Source organism: Parambassis ranga, chromosome 2 (genome assembly GCF_900634625.1).
Source record: "Parambassis ranga chromosome 2, fParRan2.1, whole genome shotgun sequence".
NCBI lineage: Eukaryota > Metazoa > Chordata > Actinopteri > Ambassidae > Parambassis > Parambassis ranga.
In genome coordinates, this window is record NC_041023.1 from 46,652,804 (window position 1) to 46,671,498 (window position 18,695).

General features: G+C 47.7%; 1 long non-coding RNA gene across 1 annotated transcript; it reads right to left on the reverse strand.

Annotated features, from left to right (window-relative positions):
• Positions 1 to 9,134: 9,134 nt before the first annotated feature.
• On the reverse strand, positions 9,135 to 17,904 carry LOC114431850 (uncharacterized). The gene is made up of 3 exons (XR_003670196.1): positions 17,280 to 17,904; positions 11,856 to 11,982; positions 9,135 to 9,696 (listed from the first exon to the last, which is right to left on the reverse strand). It is a non-coding gene; the product is annotated as an uncharacterized LOC114431850 (long non-coding RNA).
• Between the last annotated feature and the right edge of the window lie 791 nt (positions 17,905 to 18,695).

Sequence of the window (18,695 nt, forward strand, 5' to 3'; positions counted from 1 at the left end):
TGCAGAACTGCAGTCTGGACCTGTGAGACGGCTAGAGTTGTCCTGTCTTCCCGTCAGCAGGAGGGGTTCTGGTAAAGGTTGATGACACTATTTTTGGTTTTATTGAGTCAATGGCATTATTGGCATCGATGTAATCATGTAAAATGTTATTTGTGTAGCATGTTGTGCATGAACAGTTGTTTTAAAGAAACCCAGAGCCTCACCCCCAGATAGAAAGTCCCTTTTAATGTGAAGAAACCTTCACACTCTTGGTCGTCGAGCACTGTAGGCTGAACCGGCATGCTAGCGTGCTCTGCAGTGTAGAAGATGGAGTGTTTTTGGGTGATGTGAAAGGAAAGTTTTCAGATTTGTATCTTGTGCAAGACATGTTGTTGTTGCGCTTTACTTTGCCAGATTAATTAGTTGTGTAAGGGTGTTGTAGGCTAGTTTGTATGTACTCAGATAGCCACTCTAGCCTCGCAGGAATGCCGTCATGTGGTAGAAGTATGTCAGATAAGTTGGACACTGCAAGTGTTGTGCATGAAAGTCACATTGATAATTGTACGAATGTTGTTTGTTTTTTGTATGCTTGTCTGCACAGAGGCATGTAGCAAGTACAGGCCGATTTGACCTGATGTTTAAATTGCGTTAGACTGAAGATGAACATTGTGCCAAAAAGAGCCTAACCAAAAAAGTTGCAATCCAAAGATCCTAAAGTTAACTTGAGTTTGAGTAGTATTGGGGCTACTTTGGTGTACTGTGGAACCAGGGAACAGACTACGGCCAGAAGCAAGGTCAGTTGTCTCAAAATGCTCTCTTAATGCAGCATTTCCTTGCAGATGAATGATCGAAGCTGTAGGTGTCCTGCATGAGTCAGCTCTTGTGAAAATTCTTGGACTTGTCCGATGAGGAAAGGATTCTGGATTAGGAGGAGGAGCTGCTGCCAGAGGCAGAAAGTGTTGAACTTTTTGGTGAAGTTTCCAATCAGCTTGTAGTTTTGTGAAGTGCTCCCTGAACATTCTCCCTGAAGACTTTAGGAGGTCCAGCCTCCTCTTGAAAGAGCGAACACCGACTGCAGCTTTAAATGAAGCTCATTATGACGTTATGTGATGTAATGTCCGTCAAAAAGGCAGCCATTTTGGTCTTGTGCTCATCGTGCAGATAAAGCGAAAGCTGTGTTGCTCTCTGACTCGAGACCAGTGCATTTCCTTTACTCAGCCACCCCACATTGTTGCTCAAGTAGCAGGTCATTGGCATTTGCCTCAACATGTTCCAGGAGTTCTCTCAGGAGGCGATGCTACTCCTTCATCCGGGGTATAGCCCCCTCTCTTTTCCAGTGGGGTTACACCCAGCAGGTGCTCACTGAGGTCCTTCTTATCTGGACAGACATGGTAAACAGCTGCATCAAGCTGGGCCAGTACATCACCTGCTCATATTTCAGATTTGTGGGTTTCTGTTGAACCTGCCATTGGAATGTGTAAATGTATGCTTGGTGAGTCTGGATGTGTCATATTGGGCTTGCAGTATCGTCAGCTCGGACTTCAGGGGAAAACTCCATGGGTCTCATTTGACACCTGTAACTAACAAGGATGCAAAATAAAGAATCACACAGTGACCTGCATCCCTACCTCAGAAGCCAAAGAGATGGCACACTGAAGGAAAGAACCAACCTCATGCTGCGACCTGCCGGACCTCTGCCTGAACAGCACTTGCTTCCAGTACAATGGGATCACCTGTCTCCATTTGTGGCTAATCTGTACATAGAAGAAGTGGAGAGAAGAGTTCCTGTTGATACCTGGGTTAAAGACCCATGAATCGGAACGGTTCACAGAACACATCAACTCAGTGGACATCAACATAAAGGTCTCTAAATTCTTTGCAATTCTGCAGATGCTTTGCTTTAATCTGGCCCTTTTTCCTCCAAACCTTTGGACCTTGAGTCCTGAATGAAAGGCACGCTTGACTTTGTATGTTGGCTCAGGCTTATGAGCGGCCTTTATTTATTGATTTGTTTATGTATTGATTTATGTATGTATTAATTTATTTCAGGGGCAGTGCATATTAAATAACAAATGTGTGAATATGCCAGAATTAGGCAAAGGGCTTTTTTCATTTGTTGGTGAAACCCGAGCATGTGAACAGCTGGAAGCCACCTCCTGGATGTGTCTGAATGTGACTCCTGGCTCATTTAAGTGGATCAAATGTGGATCTCTGCCTGAATATTATTAACTGACATTAACCGATATGCTCCTTTGCTCCTTTGCTATGAACTGTTGCATATGGAGGGAGTCAGTGACGGTCCTCTGGCCAGTTGTCATGTCTGCAGCGTTGCCCATATTGACGCAATGTAATGAACATCTGTGCAGGTGTTTCGAGTTGAGTGGATGATTAGTGTGTTTCACCTGTGCCTGTGGTCGTCATGTGGATTTTGTTTTGTGCAGCGTTGCATGTTTTTTAGCAGCGCATAGTCTGTGTCCTGTTTCGTTCTTGCATCCTGATTGGTTGATAATGGTCTATGAGGGATCACTGTAGTCTAATTTTGTTCAATTCCTCTTTTGGTGGGCTCTGAGCTGGGAATAATCTACAAGTATATACTAAAAGTAAGTTATTGTGTAAAATGTGTCCCTGAGTGTATAATATGTGGAATGGAATGGACTGTTTTTGACATTGTAAGTTTTAGGAGAGGGATATATATATATACACATACATACATATGTGTATGTAAGGGAGTGTTTCTTGTCGCTGTAGCTTAGGGGTTGAGGCTCTGGGTGTGTGAAGTGCTTTGAGACGGTTGAGATTGAGAGACGTGCTGTTGAATTGAAACAGAATTGAACTGAATGTGTTTTTTTATGTCGGCTAAGGAGAAGGAGATGACAGAGATGAACAGAAATGGTGGAAATGGAAGCAAGACTGCAGGTATGTGTTTTTTCTGTATGTTGTGAAGTCGGACAGATTTGGAAGTCCTAAAGTTTATCTCTTGTTGTGTTTATGCCGTAGGCCCTGGTCCTGGCCCTGGCCCTGGCCCTGGTCCTGGTCCTGGTCCTGGCCCTGGCCCTGGCCCTGGCCCTGGCCCCGGTGTGAGGAGCCACAGCAGCTGTCAATCAGGTGATGGTTTGTCCTGGTGTGTGTGTTGTGTTGCCAGTTAGTGCTCAGTAGTTAGAGATTTTGATTGTGCATGAGTGTCGTTACTTTGAACCACTGTGTCCTCTGAGGGGGTCAGTACTACTTCCTCGTGTGCAGACATAGTCCATATTTTTCCAGGTCAAATTCAGTGAGTAATGTTAGAACAGAACGAGTCAGTATATAGAATGTATAGAATGTATAGAATATAATAGAACTACTACTACCAGCAGCAGTATGATGTTAACACGATCAGTGCTGGAATGTTCCCGCCTCTTTGTGTGAGGAGCATTGAAGTGGCGAGCAGTAATCATATGATTAAACCCACATCCCGCTGATTCAGCCAGTCAAAACGCGCCTCAATGAGACTCTGAGACATGTTTCTCTCTCCCTCTTGTCAGGTGGGTCGTGTCAGGAGAACGGCCGCCCGTCGTCGGTAGTTTCACATCCTGTTCATGGTCGTCACCACCGTGGTGTGGTACCTGCTCTGCTGGACGCCGTGCGGCATCATTGCGATGATGGCCACCTTTGGCCAGCCCGGGCCCATCGGTCCTGTTGCCAGCGTCATCCCATCAATTGTTGCCAAGACCATCAACCCCCTCATCTGTATCCTGATGAACAAACAGGTGAGTTAGTGACGTGCCTGTGGTCAGGGGTCAGGAGTTAAAGTGCAGAGGTCTGCAGTGTGAACGAAGGCGGAGATTTCATATGTAAAACAAAGTCGGTGATTGGTGAGTGAGTGTAGTGTAGCTGTGTACTTGTAGTCCTTTGTGTGTCTGCATGTGTCTGCAGGCTGGATTTATGGTGAGCAGCTGCTTTTGTGACCCATCAGAAGCAGCTGTATACAAGCTAGGAAGTGTTCCAGTAAGAGGTACCAGAGGAGCTCAGAGAGGTTCTGGTGAGGGAGGCCCGTCAGCACGTCGCTGCACCTGTGTCACAGAGAGAAGATGTGCACCTGGACGCACCGGGTCAGTTCAGACAAGCAACGGGCCAAACGGGTCCATGTCAGCGAATGATAGTGTTGATGTTTCGAGTAGAACCAGAGGAGGAAAGAGAAACATTGTGATGTAGAGTTGTGTAGTGTTGTCGTTGTGACGGCCCCTGTTGGAGTGGGACCAGTGATCCTGTTTGTTGGCGATGACACGTTGTGATGCGTTATAAACGAGGGATGTCCCGATCAGGTTTTTTTGCCTTTGAGTCCGAGTCCGAGTCATTTGATTTTGAGTATGTGCCGATACCGAGTCCCGATCCGATACTTTCAAGATTCTCTATAAAGGCGGTAAATAGGATTTCAGACACGCAGCAGCTCATCGAGACCTCACATCAAAAGCAACTGTCATACCTAGGCCTGTCACGATAACAGATTTTGCTGGGTGATTAATTGCCAAGAGAAATTATTGCGATAATCGATAATGTTGTCGTTTTGAGACCATGTTCAACTAATATAATAACGACATATTATGCAAGTACACCCTTAAAAGATCAATAAACTTTAATTTCTAAAGAACATTTAACACTGGAAAGGCCCCAATCATCAACACTATTATTATTTTAATAATATTAATATTATTATTATGAGTAGTGGTAGGCCTATTACCATGGCTTATCTGAGCATAGTCGATGGAGTTAAGTCAAACCAACTAGCACGTCATGAGCAACAGAGCCGAACAACACCACTCTCTGGGAGTGGGCTCACCTACGCGTTTGCGTTTGCAACGCCACCATGTGGACAGAAACACATAGAAACTGACAGCAGAGCTGGCACCAGAGGACTGGGCAAGAGAACTAGACTGGGTGGCGCTGCAGCGAGTGCCGCCAGTGAGAAGGCAGAGAACTTGACTCGTACAACGCGGACTCTCTCTGAGAGCAGGTTCTATACATGAGCATGTTTAGTGTCGCGGTGAATTGTGGCAAAGTGTTGAAACGGTGTTGTGCAGCTTCACAGCTCTCTGTGTCGCTGTAACGTCCAAGCCCTGCAGCGCTGTGACGCACCGTGGCGACGCAGACAGCGAGCTGACCGTGGTCTGCTCAGAACATCCCGTAAACGTTACACAATGAGTTAAAAAATAAGAACTACCTGTTGGTTTGACACATTTTAAGACAGAAGCCGCGGGACATATAAAGTCTGACGGCCTTTATACGCTACGACGCACCGGAGTGACGCCTTTTGTCATCCAGACTGTTTGGCAGAGAGAGAGAGAGAGAGAGAGAGGAAAACAAACCAGCGTGCAAATGTAATTTATCGCGGCCGAAAAACTTATCGAGCCCATTTAATTTATCGTGCAATGAATTGATTTATAGTTTATTGCGACGGGCCTGGTCATAGCCACCCTGCACAGAAGGCGTTAACATTGAGAGCCCTAATAAATATATATCCGAGTCCTGATCGGGAGGTAACATCCGATTCCGATCGAGTCTGAAATCACGTAATCGGGCCCGATTTGCGATCACGTGATCGGATCGGGACATCCCTATTATAAACCGAGTGTGTTTGGTTGGTTTGACAGGAGCTGAGGCTGAAGCCTGTTAACCAGTGTGACAGGCATGTGCGGATGTGTGTGTAGTTTATGTTATTAACCAGACGAGCAGCTGTAGTGTACCAGTGTCAGTAGGTATGTGTTTGTATAGGTATATATAATATATTGTATTATTATTGAATGGAATATCTAAACAGGTGTACAGAGGCACTTTTCCAGCAGCCATCACTCCTGTGTTGTAATCAGGGTCGATTGATATTGGCCAAAAAATGAATCCGGATTATTTATGGCATTTAGCCGATAATGATGAATTGATGACAGTGGCCCTGACGTGTTTTTGACTCTAAACCTCCACATGGTTGTAAAATGATCCTGACAAATCATCAGTCCAGTGCCTTCATTGTAACAGGTGAAAGTAGTGATTAGGCAGCAAGCTGTTGCCCAAGCACATGTAATTGAGTGGAATGTGTGTTGTGTAGGTCCAGGAGAAGAGTGTGATGAAGCTTCTCAGTGATGTCATAATGCAGGTGTGTGTTGTGTCTGTGAGCATGAGTGTGTTGTCAGAGATGAGTTTGTGTAAGCAGATAGATGTGTAGTCCTGAAGTGTTAAAGTTGATGTCTTTGTGTGGTAGGCCCGGGTTGTTATGGTAACAGAAGTGTGACAGCCAGCGTCAGCAGCTGTAGCAGCGGTGGGTCAGGTGAGGGATTGTCATTGTTGTCGTGTTGTGGTCAGTCCAGTTGTGACGTGTTATGTAATGTGTGTACTTGTGTTTTTGTGTACATTTGTGCAGATGTAGGAGTGAAGAGCTTGATCATCTTCATCTCTTATCTTCAGCACTGGACTGCGCCTGGGTTGTGTTTGTCATCAATGTAAGTGTTGTGTTTGTCGCTGCTGAATAATGTTAGTGTTGTTAATGAGTGTGTTGTCGGTTTGTTGGGTGTTGGGATGTGGGCGGGGGAGCAGCAGGTTAGACCACGCCTCCTGGAGCGTTGGGAAGGAGAGGGCGGTGGCTTACCTGAGGACACGTTGTGTGTTATGTGTGTATTGTGTGTTCAGTAGTGTAAGTGTGTGGGTGACATGAAGTGTGCTGTTGCAGGTGTCTTTGAACCCTAACTCTTTATTGTTAGGATGTCCACATTCCTCCATCAACAGTCTGCAGCTGACCCAGAAGCAGCAGCTGGAGTTGTGACAGGAAGCAGCCAAAGGATCATATGTGTCCTGTTGTAGCGTCTCTTCAGTGGCTCCCAGTGGACTCAAGAATACACTTGAAGATCCTTGTTGTAACGTACAAGGCTCTTCATGGACTTGGTCCATTGTATGTGCAGGAGCTGATTGTACCATATGTTCCTAACAGGACAGTCAGATGTGTGAGGTCAGGTTTACTTGTAGTTCCTAGGATTCATAGAAGCAGAATGGGAGGACGAGCTTTCAGCTATCAGGCACCGCTATTATGGAAGCAGTTACCAATGTGGGTCCGAGAGGCAGACACCGCCTCCACCTTTAAGACTAGACTTAAAACTTTTCTGTTTAGTAAGGCGTACAGTTAGCCTTAGACCTAGTGTGTAGCACAGCTATGCTGCTCTAGGCCTACGCTGTCAGGGCACAAACATGATCCTCTGAGCAGGTTCCCCCTCACCCTCTGACCTCTCCTCTACTCTCCTTAGTCTGGATCATACTGGGTAATAGTGTCTCATAATCTGTGTTTAGTGTCTTGTAGTTCTGTGCCTTGCTCTCTCTCTCTCTCTCTCTCTCAGGTCTCAGACCTGCATGCTGACCTGCAGTCCGGCCCCTGATCTCTCCTGTGCTCATGGACCTCATCAGCCCCTGCTGCTCATCTTTGCTACTTATGGACTGACGATATATAGATATCATTGAAATATAATGACTGTTTGATCTGCTGCATGTTTGCTCTGTACTGTATCATGTTTGCTCCTCCCTCCCCCCCTCTGTCTCTCTCTCTCTCTCTCTCTCCCCCTCCCTCCCTCCCTCCATCCTCTCTCTCTCTCTCTCTCTCTCTCTCTCCCCCTCCCTCCTTCCTTCATCCTCTTTCTCTTTCCCTCCCCCCCCCTCTGTCTCTCTCTCTCTCTCTCTCTCTCTCTCTCTCTCTCCCTCTCTCTCTCTCCCTCTCTCTCCCTCCCTCCCTCCCTCCTTCATCCTCTCTGACTAGCAGCAGGACTGGTCCCCCTTCAGCTGACGGGTCCTGGTCTTAAAGGCAGTGTGTCCTTGCCACAGTGCTCTTAGGGGGGTTCCTGTGAAGCGCTCTGAGACAACTTGTGATTGTAATATTTGCTGTATAAATGATACTGAACTGAATTGTAATGAATAAAGGAACCCTTGTGTTGTTGTTGTATGTTGGCTGTGCAGCCATAGTGTTTGTGTAGTGTAGTGTTGTGTAGATGCTGTACTGTGTAATGTCAGTGAGACTTAGTTGTGTGTTGTTATTGTGATAATGTGCTGTGTAATGTTAGTGTCACCTAGGTGTTGTTGTGACTGTACTGTGCAGCGTGTAATGTGTGTTGCCTGTTCCTGTGAGCTGTGCACGGACAGTGTTGTAATTGTGTTGTGTGCCCTGGCTGATGCCCTAATAAAGTTTGCGGTCGGTCTTTGAAGCAGTTGTCAGTGTGTGTTTGTTCAGCTGTTGGTGATGTCACAACGTGTTGTCCCGCAGGTGAAGGACAAGTGGAGCCTGTGTACCGGTTCTGTTGTCGGCACAGTGGCTGCGGAGGCAAAGCTGCGGAGGTGAAGCTGCTTGTGTGGTAGTAGTCGAGCGTCAGTTCGATTCCCGGTTGGGACTACCCGCAGAGTGCGGCTCATGTCGGTTGGGAGGCTGTGCGACAATGCTGCGTACCCGAATGTTGGCCGGAATGCTGCGTGAGTCAAGTCAAGTCAAAGTTGGCCGGAATGCTGCGTCTCCCTGGTGTCGTCTCGGTGTCTCGGATCAAGTACTTGTCATCAGTACTTGTAAACCGCCTCGCCTCGCCTCGCAGAGCAGAGACGAGACGAATCACGAGACTCGAGACGCTCGAGACTCCTGGAGACTCACCAACGCCAACGACTTAGACTTTGACTTGGACTTGGAGGCGGAGGCGGAGGCGGACGGGCCGGCCCGGGAGGCGCCGGCCAAAACAAGACTAAGTCCAACAATCACGCACTTCACTGTTTTCCTCAAAGTAAAACAAGCTTTATTACACTAAGTCACACAAACATTACAGAAAATTACACATATCAAACTAACACTTTACATGGCTTAGACTGCAATAAAACACAAACATTCAATTCACTTTCATTATTATTTTATTATTATACAGCGCATATTACTTAACTTAAGGGGGAACCAGTCCTGCTGCTAGTCAGAGAGGATGAAGGAGGGAGGGAGAGAGAGGGAGAGAGAGAGGGAGAGAGAGAGACAGGATGGAGGGAGGGAGAGAGAGACAGAGAGAGAGGAGAGAGGGAGGGAGAGAGAGAAGAGAGATAGAGGAGCAAACATGCAGCAGATGAAACAGTGAGTATATTGTAATGATATCTATATATCATCAGTCCATAAGTAGCACAGATGAGCAGCAGGGGCTGATGAAGTCCATGAGCATGTATACACATATACATATGTATGCATAACAACCTACACACATACATTTTCTAATACACACAGACACCACATGTAAAGGCACTACACTGTACACATGTTTCAACAACAACAACAACAACAACAACAAACCTGTGGTGATGCTGACTACTAACATGTTGTCTACACAATCACACACACACACATTACAGCTACTGCCTACACAGCTCTAACAAACACACTTCCTAACCAGCACACACTCAAGTGACACGTGCACCCAGCACACACTCAAGTGACACATGCACACAGCGCGCGCGCGCGCGCACACACACACACACACACAACCTCCACACTCAACACACACTCTGACCCAGACTCTACAATACACACAAGTAGCCTGGCTTCATCTGCTCTATGCTTTCACCTCCCCATGGCAGCACCTCCTCCTGACCTCTGCCGTGCTCCTCCTGGCCCCTTCTCTCCTCCTCCACGGGCGTGACCTCGGATCCAGCCGCTGTGCTCTCTGGACGTCCCCGCTGTGACGCCCCTTCTGTCACCTGAAAGGACCACAGACACGCATCGATAAAGACAAAAACACATCGACAGGACGCACGTCTTTCACCACATCTCTGCCACGCTCACAAACACACTGACCAGCTGAAACTCACGGTGACAGCAGCCATCGATAATCCTGGCTCTCTCATCTCGTACCCTCTCACAGGTAAGAGTTATACATAAGCAACACAGACAACACATCCACGTCAACACTAAAGCTGGATCCGTACTCCGCCAGAACACGCAACTCGCTCCTCACTGCCAGCGTCACTCCCACAAAATGACCTCGTTTCTCTCTCGGACACGTGGCCCGGGCAGAACTTTTTCTCGGTGCTGTGCAGCGACCGTGCTGTGATTGGTCGGAATTTATTGTGGCCGTGATGAATGTGGAGAAGCCGAGAGCTTCTTCGGGTGCACGACGCACAGACAGAGGGAGGAAGCACGGCGACCGTGGACAGTTTAGATGAGCGGCTGCCAAACGGCTTCTGGAAGGAGAAACGCGGCGCACAGAGGAGAGAGAGTCTGTCCGCAAGGTGGCGATAAAAACTAATCCCGGTAATGATCACGGTGTTACAGTGGCTGGACGCACATTAAACACCGCCAGACGGGATGTATTATTGCAGACGCTCATCCGCACGTTCACACAGACCAGAGGTCTGCTGCACTGATCTTCTATCTGTTGTCGCACAAGTCAGGACGATGACAAACCTACACGTGGGCGTACGAGCTCGCCTTCCCGACAACACGCCTCCTTCACGCAGCAGCTCATCGCAAAAGGCACGCGCTCAAAGGAGGCCTGCCCACAGCACGCACACTAACAACACGCAAACCTCCCACAGAACATCACACGGAGCACGTCGTCTACGCTCCGCATGGACACACGCTATGCCGCCGACGCTGACGACACCCAAAGTGACCCTCCTCGTTCACCGTCCACGACCTCACCGCCTACAGGATGTTCAAGACGTGCGCCCTGCTAAACAACGCTCTCCCGCGCTCTGACGTTCCCTCTTCTGTCATCCTCTCATCCTCCGTTCTCCTCATGTGACAGACGCACACATATACACGGTGCGTGCTTCACAATTATCAAAACCCTAACCCTTCTTCAATTGGACTCCATGACACATATCAGGACTTAAACGACACTCGTCTATCAAACTGGGCTGTCATCAAACAACATCTAGGACAACCTGGGTCAAAGGGTCACGCCACCGTCTCCGATGGAGGACGTTCGAGTCCGCTGCTAATACACATCTCGGTACGCTTCGAGCCCGAATTATGGAAACACTGAGTTGATGCTTAAATGTGTTGAATGTTGGATAAATAGGCTGTATTTTATGCTCATCTGGTGTTTCCAGAGTGTTCAAAGTAGAAAAAACCTCAACAATGTCAACAGAACCGAACCGAAAACCGTGACCTCGGAACCGTGGATTTAGGCCCCGTTCGCACTGGAGAAAGTCGTTCCAGCTCCGTGTCGCGGCCCGTGAACCGGAAGTAGCGTGTCGCTAGCCGGATTCGCTAGCCGCATTTGTGTTCACACCTGAGCCACATTTGAGCCAATCCGGCTAGATCCGCCTCTCGTGGGTGGGTCTAGCCGGATTGAAATCAAACTGGATGCTGCCGGATTCGAGGTGTTTATGCTCAGAAAAAAAACATCTGGATAGGCCCAAATCCCGCTCCCGGGGTATTAGTGAACCGTTCCACCCCTACTTCCTAGCAGGCTTCGCTCCCATTCAAACCCTAACGACGACCCACCGACTAGTCCTGCGCATCTTCCTCTCGCACCTGGAGAATAAAGACTCCTACATCAGGATGCTCCGCATTCAAGACCCCTCAGACTACACCCGGTCCTCTGTGACTGACAGGCCTCAGTCTGTCAGGATGGGAAACAGGACTTCAGCCAGTATCCTAACAAACGTTGGCACACCGCAGGGCTGTGTCCTCTACACCCTGTTCACCCATGAGTGCGTGGCCTCCCACACAGACAACATCATCCTGAAGTTTGCAGGCGACCATCTTGAATCTTGAACATATGTAACATACAACAATACTGATCGTAACACTACATCAAACTTGTGTGGTGCTTTTTAGGACACTCAAAGACAACACGCACCCTGCAGGGTTCCCCTTCACCCAACAGATCCACTATACATGTACTCACATCTGTGCACTGCCTTCTGCTTTTCTTCAGCCACCGCTGCTGCCTCCTGATGTCAGAGGTCCTCCTGAGCCCCGCCGGGCTCATCGTGTCCTCTTCTCGCCTCCTCGTGTCTCCTGCTGTTCCGCCGCTGTGACAAACGCACAAAGACGTGTGATCAGAAACCAATATGAACCGCTGTCTGAGCTGACTGTAAACACGTGCTGCAGTCGATAAAAACAAGAAGCACAGAATACAACGTGCGGCGCAAGTGGACTACTCCCCCGGGTCATGTCAGACCACCCAGGAGTCAAACGTATCGCTCTACATGCGGGTGCAGTTAATACCAAGAGGGGCCAATCAGAGCTGTTCCAAAAATCTGGAAGCACAAACACACATTCAGCCACCTGCTCCTCCACCCAAATTATGTGTCATGAGGAAGGAAAAGAAAGCCACAGACACCCACAACCTGTCTCAGACCACACACAGGACAAAGGTTGTAGTAGATTACATTTAGCGCTCCCGAATGTTACGTCTTTGGCAGCCAAATGATTTGGAATTCGTGGCTTTATACAAAGGCATTTTAGGTGACGCTTGGTTGTAACCCTAACCCTAACCTGTGCGCTGTTCACCCACACTTTTGTACCGTCGCCAACCCTGCCCACGGCTCCTGTTGACGACCTCGTAAGCACTTTCACTTGCAACCTTGGAGACATGCCGCACTGGTTAAAACTCAAACCAAACCAAAAAGGGCAAAAACTATGCTCCGATCCTAAAACCATCCTATTTCTCAGACAGGAGCGACAATGCTCACACATTGTTCTCTCTTATAGACACGCTGACAAACCCAGGAGCATCGGTCCCACCTGAACTGCTGTCTGAAAAATCATGCGATGAATTTGCATCATTTCTCACACAGGCTACAAGCTGCAGGCTAAAGTGACCCAAATCCGATTTTTTGGCACGAATGTGACCTGTATCTGATATTGTCATGACAGTCTAAACAGCTCCGTTCTGATGGATTTCTGATGCTCTTTTTGTTACATTAGTGTAACTTCTCTTTACAATCAGCAACCGATTAGTTCGGCAGTTTCGCTTTAAAACAAACAATATGAATCGTCTGTGGAAGCTATAAAAAAACATCGGCCGATCCTCCGAGGCGCCCCTGTGCAGAGTATTGGCTGGTTGTCGCTCTCTTCCTGCCCTGCGTGCACCAGAGACTGGTTGGGAGGCGTGGCTTCGGGGTGAGCTCCGACACAAAGGGGCGTGTGTTTACTTTCCAACTCTGGCTGACTCTCGCTGAGTTTTCAAATTCGCCTACCCTACCTTTAACACAACCAACAGGCACCAAAGTTCACCACAACTACCTCTGCAAACACAGTCAAAGGCATAGGGCCTGGCAAAAACACTCCGCTATGAGCCGACACCTCGACACACACTCAAAGGACGAGTACTGACACGTACAAACCTCCCACACAACATAAGACACACCACAATCGACACGCACTCTGCACACCTGCTACTACTCCTATGCTCCATATGGACGCCTCTGTCTGCTATCTTGCAGGACTCTCACCTGACACTAGGGGTCAAAATGTTATGTCACGATTCTTTAATCGTAAAATCACAATCTCGATTTTAATCACAATTTGTTTTTACATTGACTCTAATTTGCATGTTTCTGTGTTGAGACTTAAGTAACTCCTAAAGTTCAATGTGATTTAGAACAAATGATCAAACTTTAATGGGAATCATATCTAAGGACAAACGCAGCTGCTGCTGTCACCTCTGTCCACCGTTTACTAGAGTCCTCATGTGGAGCCTCTTCATCAAATGCCTGCGTTATTGTTTTGGTGACGTCATCAGCTGCTGCCTCTGTCTGCATCTGATGTACACACACGGCCCTCCCACTGCACACACACACACACACGCCCGTTCTAGTAGATCGCCGATTCCTTCAAATCCTTCACGATCATTTATCGTCAAATCGCACACCCCTACCTGAAACCCACAATCGATCCCCTTTGACTGTTCCCAAAACACAATGTTCACATACAAGCGCATACTCGACAACTCAATAAATGCACAACAGACACAACTCACACTGCAGCTACAACTACCAAACACACATCAACAACACAACATCATTACCCAGCACCACCTAATAATAATAATAATAATAATATTGCGGTTTTCTGCTCTGTTGGGCAGGCACTCAAAGCGCCTACATTGAGATGCATTATTCTTTCACACCACATTCACACAGTGGCAGTGGTGAGCTACCAGTGGTAGCCACAGCTCCAGGGGGAGACTGACGGAGACGTGGCTGCCAAGGTGCGCCTACGGCCTCTCCGACCACCGCCGATTCATTCGTACGCATTCACGCACCAGTGAGTGCACTGGAGGCAATGCGGGTAAAGTGCCTTGCCCGAGGACACGCAACGATGACTAGGGAGGAGCTGGGGTCGAACCGCTGACCTTCCGGTTATTGGACAACCCTGCTCTACCACTGAGCCACTGCTGCCCTAATACCTAATGCCCTTATGAGCATGCTCTAAAACACCAAATGCAGAAATCACACACCAACTAAATGCACTTCTTATGTTACCGGCACCTGCACGAGCCACCGCTAGTAACACAACAAATACTATGACACCGACATCTATGACGCTCAAAGCAACCGTCCTCATTCACCAACAACCACATCAGCAGCTACACATGGTGAACACATGCCGCCTATTAAACGACACACACGACAGATCAGACTTACTCAGCAGTTCACCTTCACCTCAAACACAGCGCTCATTCCTTTAAGGTATGCTCACATTCACACCACACATGGTTTGAAAGGGGAGTCAATGTGGAAGACATGAGACTGCTGATGTCCACGTACACAGGTCTTTTGGAAGGAGGTTTCCACCATCATTTCAAAGTCGCTCGGTTTTTCCACTACAACACGTGTGTCTCTACCTGTTGGGATGAGCGCAGCAGACACATACCTATTGAAGGTTTTCATGGCTGCCAGTAAAAAAAAAGCCTGTCCTGCTGCTGACCACTGTGTTCATATTGTGAACCAAATACACTCACAGAAGGAAACTGGAGAGAAACGATGCAGAAAGTGTGTTCAGCTCTCGCAACTGATATTTCTTCTCATACTGTATTACATGTCTCACTTCCCAAACTCTTAAAAAAATTTAACCCCCCTCGACCTCTGTTTTAGTTCCACTTGTATTGTTGTCTCTCTATGTTCCCACCGACAAAAATGACCAAAATAAAACGTTTTTAAAAAAAGAAAAATAAAAGTAAAATGAGTCTGTTCTGTTCTGTTGTTCTGTTAATAACACATTTAAAAAACCTCCTTCCTCATGTCCTGTCACCGTTACTGCTGTCATGCATGACGTCACGCACACTACAGACAGTGGGCACTTCTGCACATGCTCAATAAAGGCCTGCAGCCTGGAACAGTGGCTTCATGCTGGAGACACGATGCAGTTCATCTAGATCAGAGTGATTACAGTGACGACACAGTGACGACACAGCCACGGGCTCAGGCCACAGGGCTCTAGACTAACTTTTTGCACTGGTTGCACCGGTGCGCCTAACCTTTTTTTCTTGGGTGCACCGGCACAAAAGTTAGGTGCACCGCATCACACATCACACAGCAGTTTGTTTTTTAATTGCTGTCCATATATTTTATCGATCAGGCCTTAACTTACACCTATCCTAACGCAGAAGTTCTTTTCATCTTCTCTCATCATCTGCAGCTACATCTACTGTTTACCTGACGGCCTCACAGGGCTGTAGCCAAAGTTTTAGAAATACTGAGGTCCAAAAATTGATCTCTAGGAAATATGAACGGGCTTAATAATCACATATCATCCTAAACTGACTTTGGACCTTGTTTAATGAACACAGGTAAATACAAATAAATAAATACATGTACCGATAGTACTTATTCAAATTATGGACAAACCAGCCAACAGGTCTGCCTGTCAGAAATCCATGATGAAGATTCAAAGTTACAGCACTCTTCAGTTCCCTGTTTGCTTTCTCTCTGTATTTTCTGGCTGTCACTCCTCACTTATCTATCTGCCAATGGGAATTAAAAATGATTAAAATCATATACACCTTTATTTATTTAATAGTTGTGATTGAGATATATATTTTGTTTTCTTCAACACGTTTCTAATGCAGCTACAGTATCTCTTTCTCTCATCTTCCTCACCTCTCTTCCTCTCTGTCTCCTCTCTTTCTAAAGCTGAGCTCCAGCTGACAGACTTTTCATTCTGTTACAGTTTTAGCTGTATGCAGACAACATACTGGCAGACAATGCTCTACTATAGCAGGATAATAACACTACTGTTTAAATGGGCGTTCATCATGTAACCATGTTCTATAACTCCTTAAACCAGCTGACTGCTGTCAGTCAGTGACTCAGCCTTCATGGATGAACCACACAGGTCAGATAACACTGTCCTCAGACCTGCTGTTCTGTTATAATGCTACGCGCACGTCACGCCCCCTCCCTCAACATGACCGGCTCGTTATCATCCGTCATTCAGGTCAACAGCAAATTAGCAAAACCCGCATAGTAGCAACAAATCCTGCTCCTCCGCTGCATGTTCACTTAAACTAAACGTCTTTAATACCTGTCTGTCTGTGTGTGTGCGCGCTGCACGCTGCAGTGAGAGGGTCGTATGAGTTCTGCACACACGTTTTAAAAAGTCCGGGCCGAAACGAACTTTGTTCATATCTCTCTGTTCTCGTGGAGTATGGAACAAGCTTTATCACACAGCATCAGCTCTGCGCAGCATATGTCCGCGTCATTCTCTGAATGTTCGGTCTCAGCTGACCGCAGCAGACACGTTTTCAAAGACACACACACGGAGGTCCCGCCCTTCACCGTCTCTGATTGGTTTAGACCACAATATGGGCCTGATGTGTGTCTGTTGCTGGAGACTTTTGAGAGTCGCGGAGAACGTATCTCCCTCTTACAGCTGGTCGTACCAGTGCGACCTCTGATATTTTTTGGTTGCACCTTTGAGAAATTAGGTCGCATGTGCGCCCAAAATGGTCGCACTCTAGAGCCCTGGGCCACCTGCTCCATAAATCACTTCATCCTCACACAGGAGAGCATCCGTCAGTCAGACACTCTGCGCAGGCGCAGCGTCAACATGTTTAAGTTTACAGCGCTATGACAACTGCTGCATCTGTAACATCTGTATGAAAGCACGAGCCGATTCAAATCCATCACACCTCAGGAGAAGCGGTACCGACCCGACCCACTCCACGTGTTTCCACCACAATGTTTACATCCTACTGTACAGACTACTGTGGCCACGTGGTTCTGACTGACAGCTCGCAGAACACACGTCTCATCACTGCACCCCCACAAGCACAACACGCACTGTCCGACCCAAACAGCACCTTTGTGGATCCACTACTCACCGAGCCCGGCTGGAAAGCTGGTCCTCTGGACCGACCCCCGGCGCGTCTCCTGCCGTTTTCTCCACACTCCCACAACCTGGTTCTGTGGAGTCCAGCACGAACACAACACGCTCTGCTCCGTATCACGCCGTGGACCCGTTCCTTAGCGGGCGGGTGTTTGTGGACCCGGCGGATCCAGTTAGCCGCATAGCCGCTAATGCTAGCTCCCGGTAGCTTCTGCTTCTACAGGCGGCACCGCCAGCGTCAGCGCCGAGTCCCCCGTGGAGAAGCACATGTCTCCCACAGTGGACTGTGTCCCGCGAGGCTCCAGGTCCGTCCACAGCGCGTGTTATTGTCCGTTAGCTTCGGAGCGTCCAGCATGCGCGTGCAGCAGCGGCGCGGCGTGTGACAACAACAGTCACGTGGTCTACGGGTAGTCATTCGGACCAAACCGGCCTCCGAGCGCAGACCTGTATCATCTGGCTTCGGAACATCCGCTCACTGAGGCCTCGTCCACACGACGCGGCCGGTCGGAACCAGAACATCTGAACCCGGCTCCCTTGATATCACGGACAAACCACGACCACACGTTTCTGTGTTTACACGAGATTCTTCTGAAACGATGACGACATAGCTCCACCTCTCCCCTAACACGCATGCGCTCACTCCGACCACAACAACAATGGCGACCTACGGTGGTCCTACTTCTTCCTCGTCTTATTTTACTGCAGCTGGCGCCGCAACGTTGCGTTACTGCCCCCTGCTGGATTCGTTAGCCTACATTGTTTATACTCTGTGTTTCTCAGCGTCTTCACTGTAACTTCTCTGTCCTCCAGTCAACACTGCTGTTTGACCTTTATCTATAACAGAAGAGTTACAGTTCAGGATGAATACAGTGCAAAAACATGAATGGTCCGATTGAACGTTGTTGTAAAGAATCAGAATCAGAACCAGAAATGCTTTATTGATCCCAGGGGGAAAGTGCTTTCATTCCAGGTGCTCCGTGTATACTCAAAAAAAACAGGTTGGAAATATAAAATAAGGTAAAGTAGTAAGAGTAAAATAAAACCTAATAAATTCTAGACATTAATAAACATTCAAGTAAACTCCAGGAAGTGAAGACTGAAGTCATGTATAATACAACTAACACTGTGTGCAGTGAAATCTTGTCTACAATAAATCCAATATGCAAATAATTACAAGACAGTGTGTTAGATCTGACCTCAGAGGGAGGAGTTCAGTTTGATGGTCACAGATGTTAAAGGACCGGAGCCTCCTCAGAACACACAGGTGGCTCTGGCTCAGGGTTAGATATAGGTTTGATTTTGAATATTTGATCCGTGGTATGATTTTTCAAACAGGTTGTTGTGTAGAATTCACCAAAGCCCAACAACGCAAATATCTTCCTTTTTTCCTGGAAAACTCCGTTATGTCTTC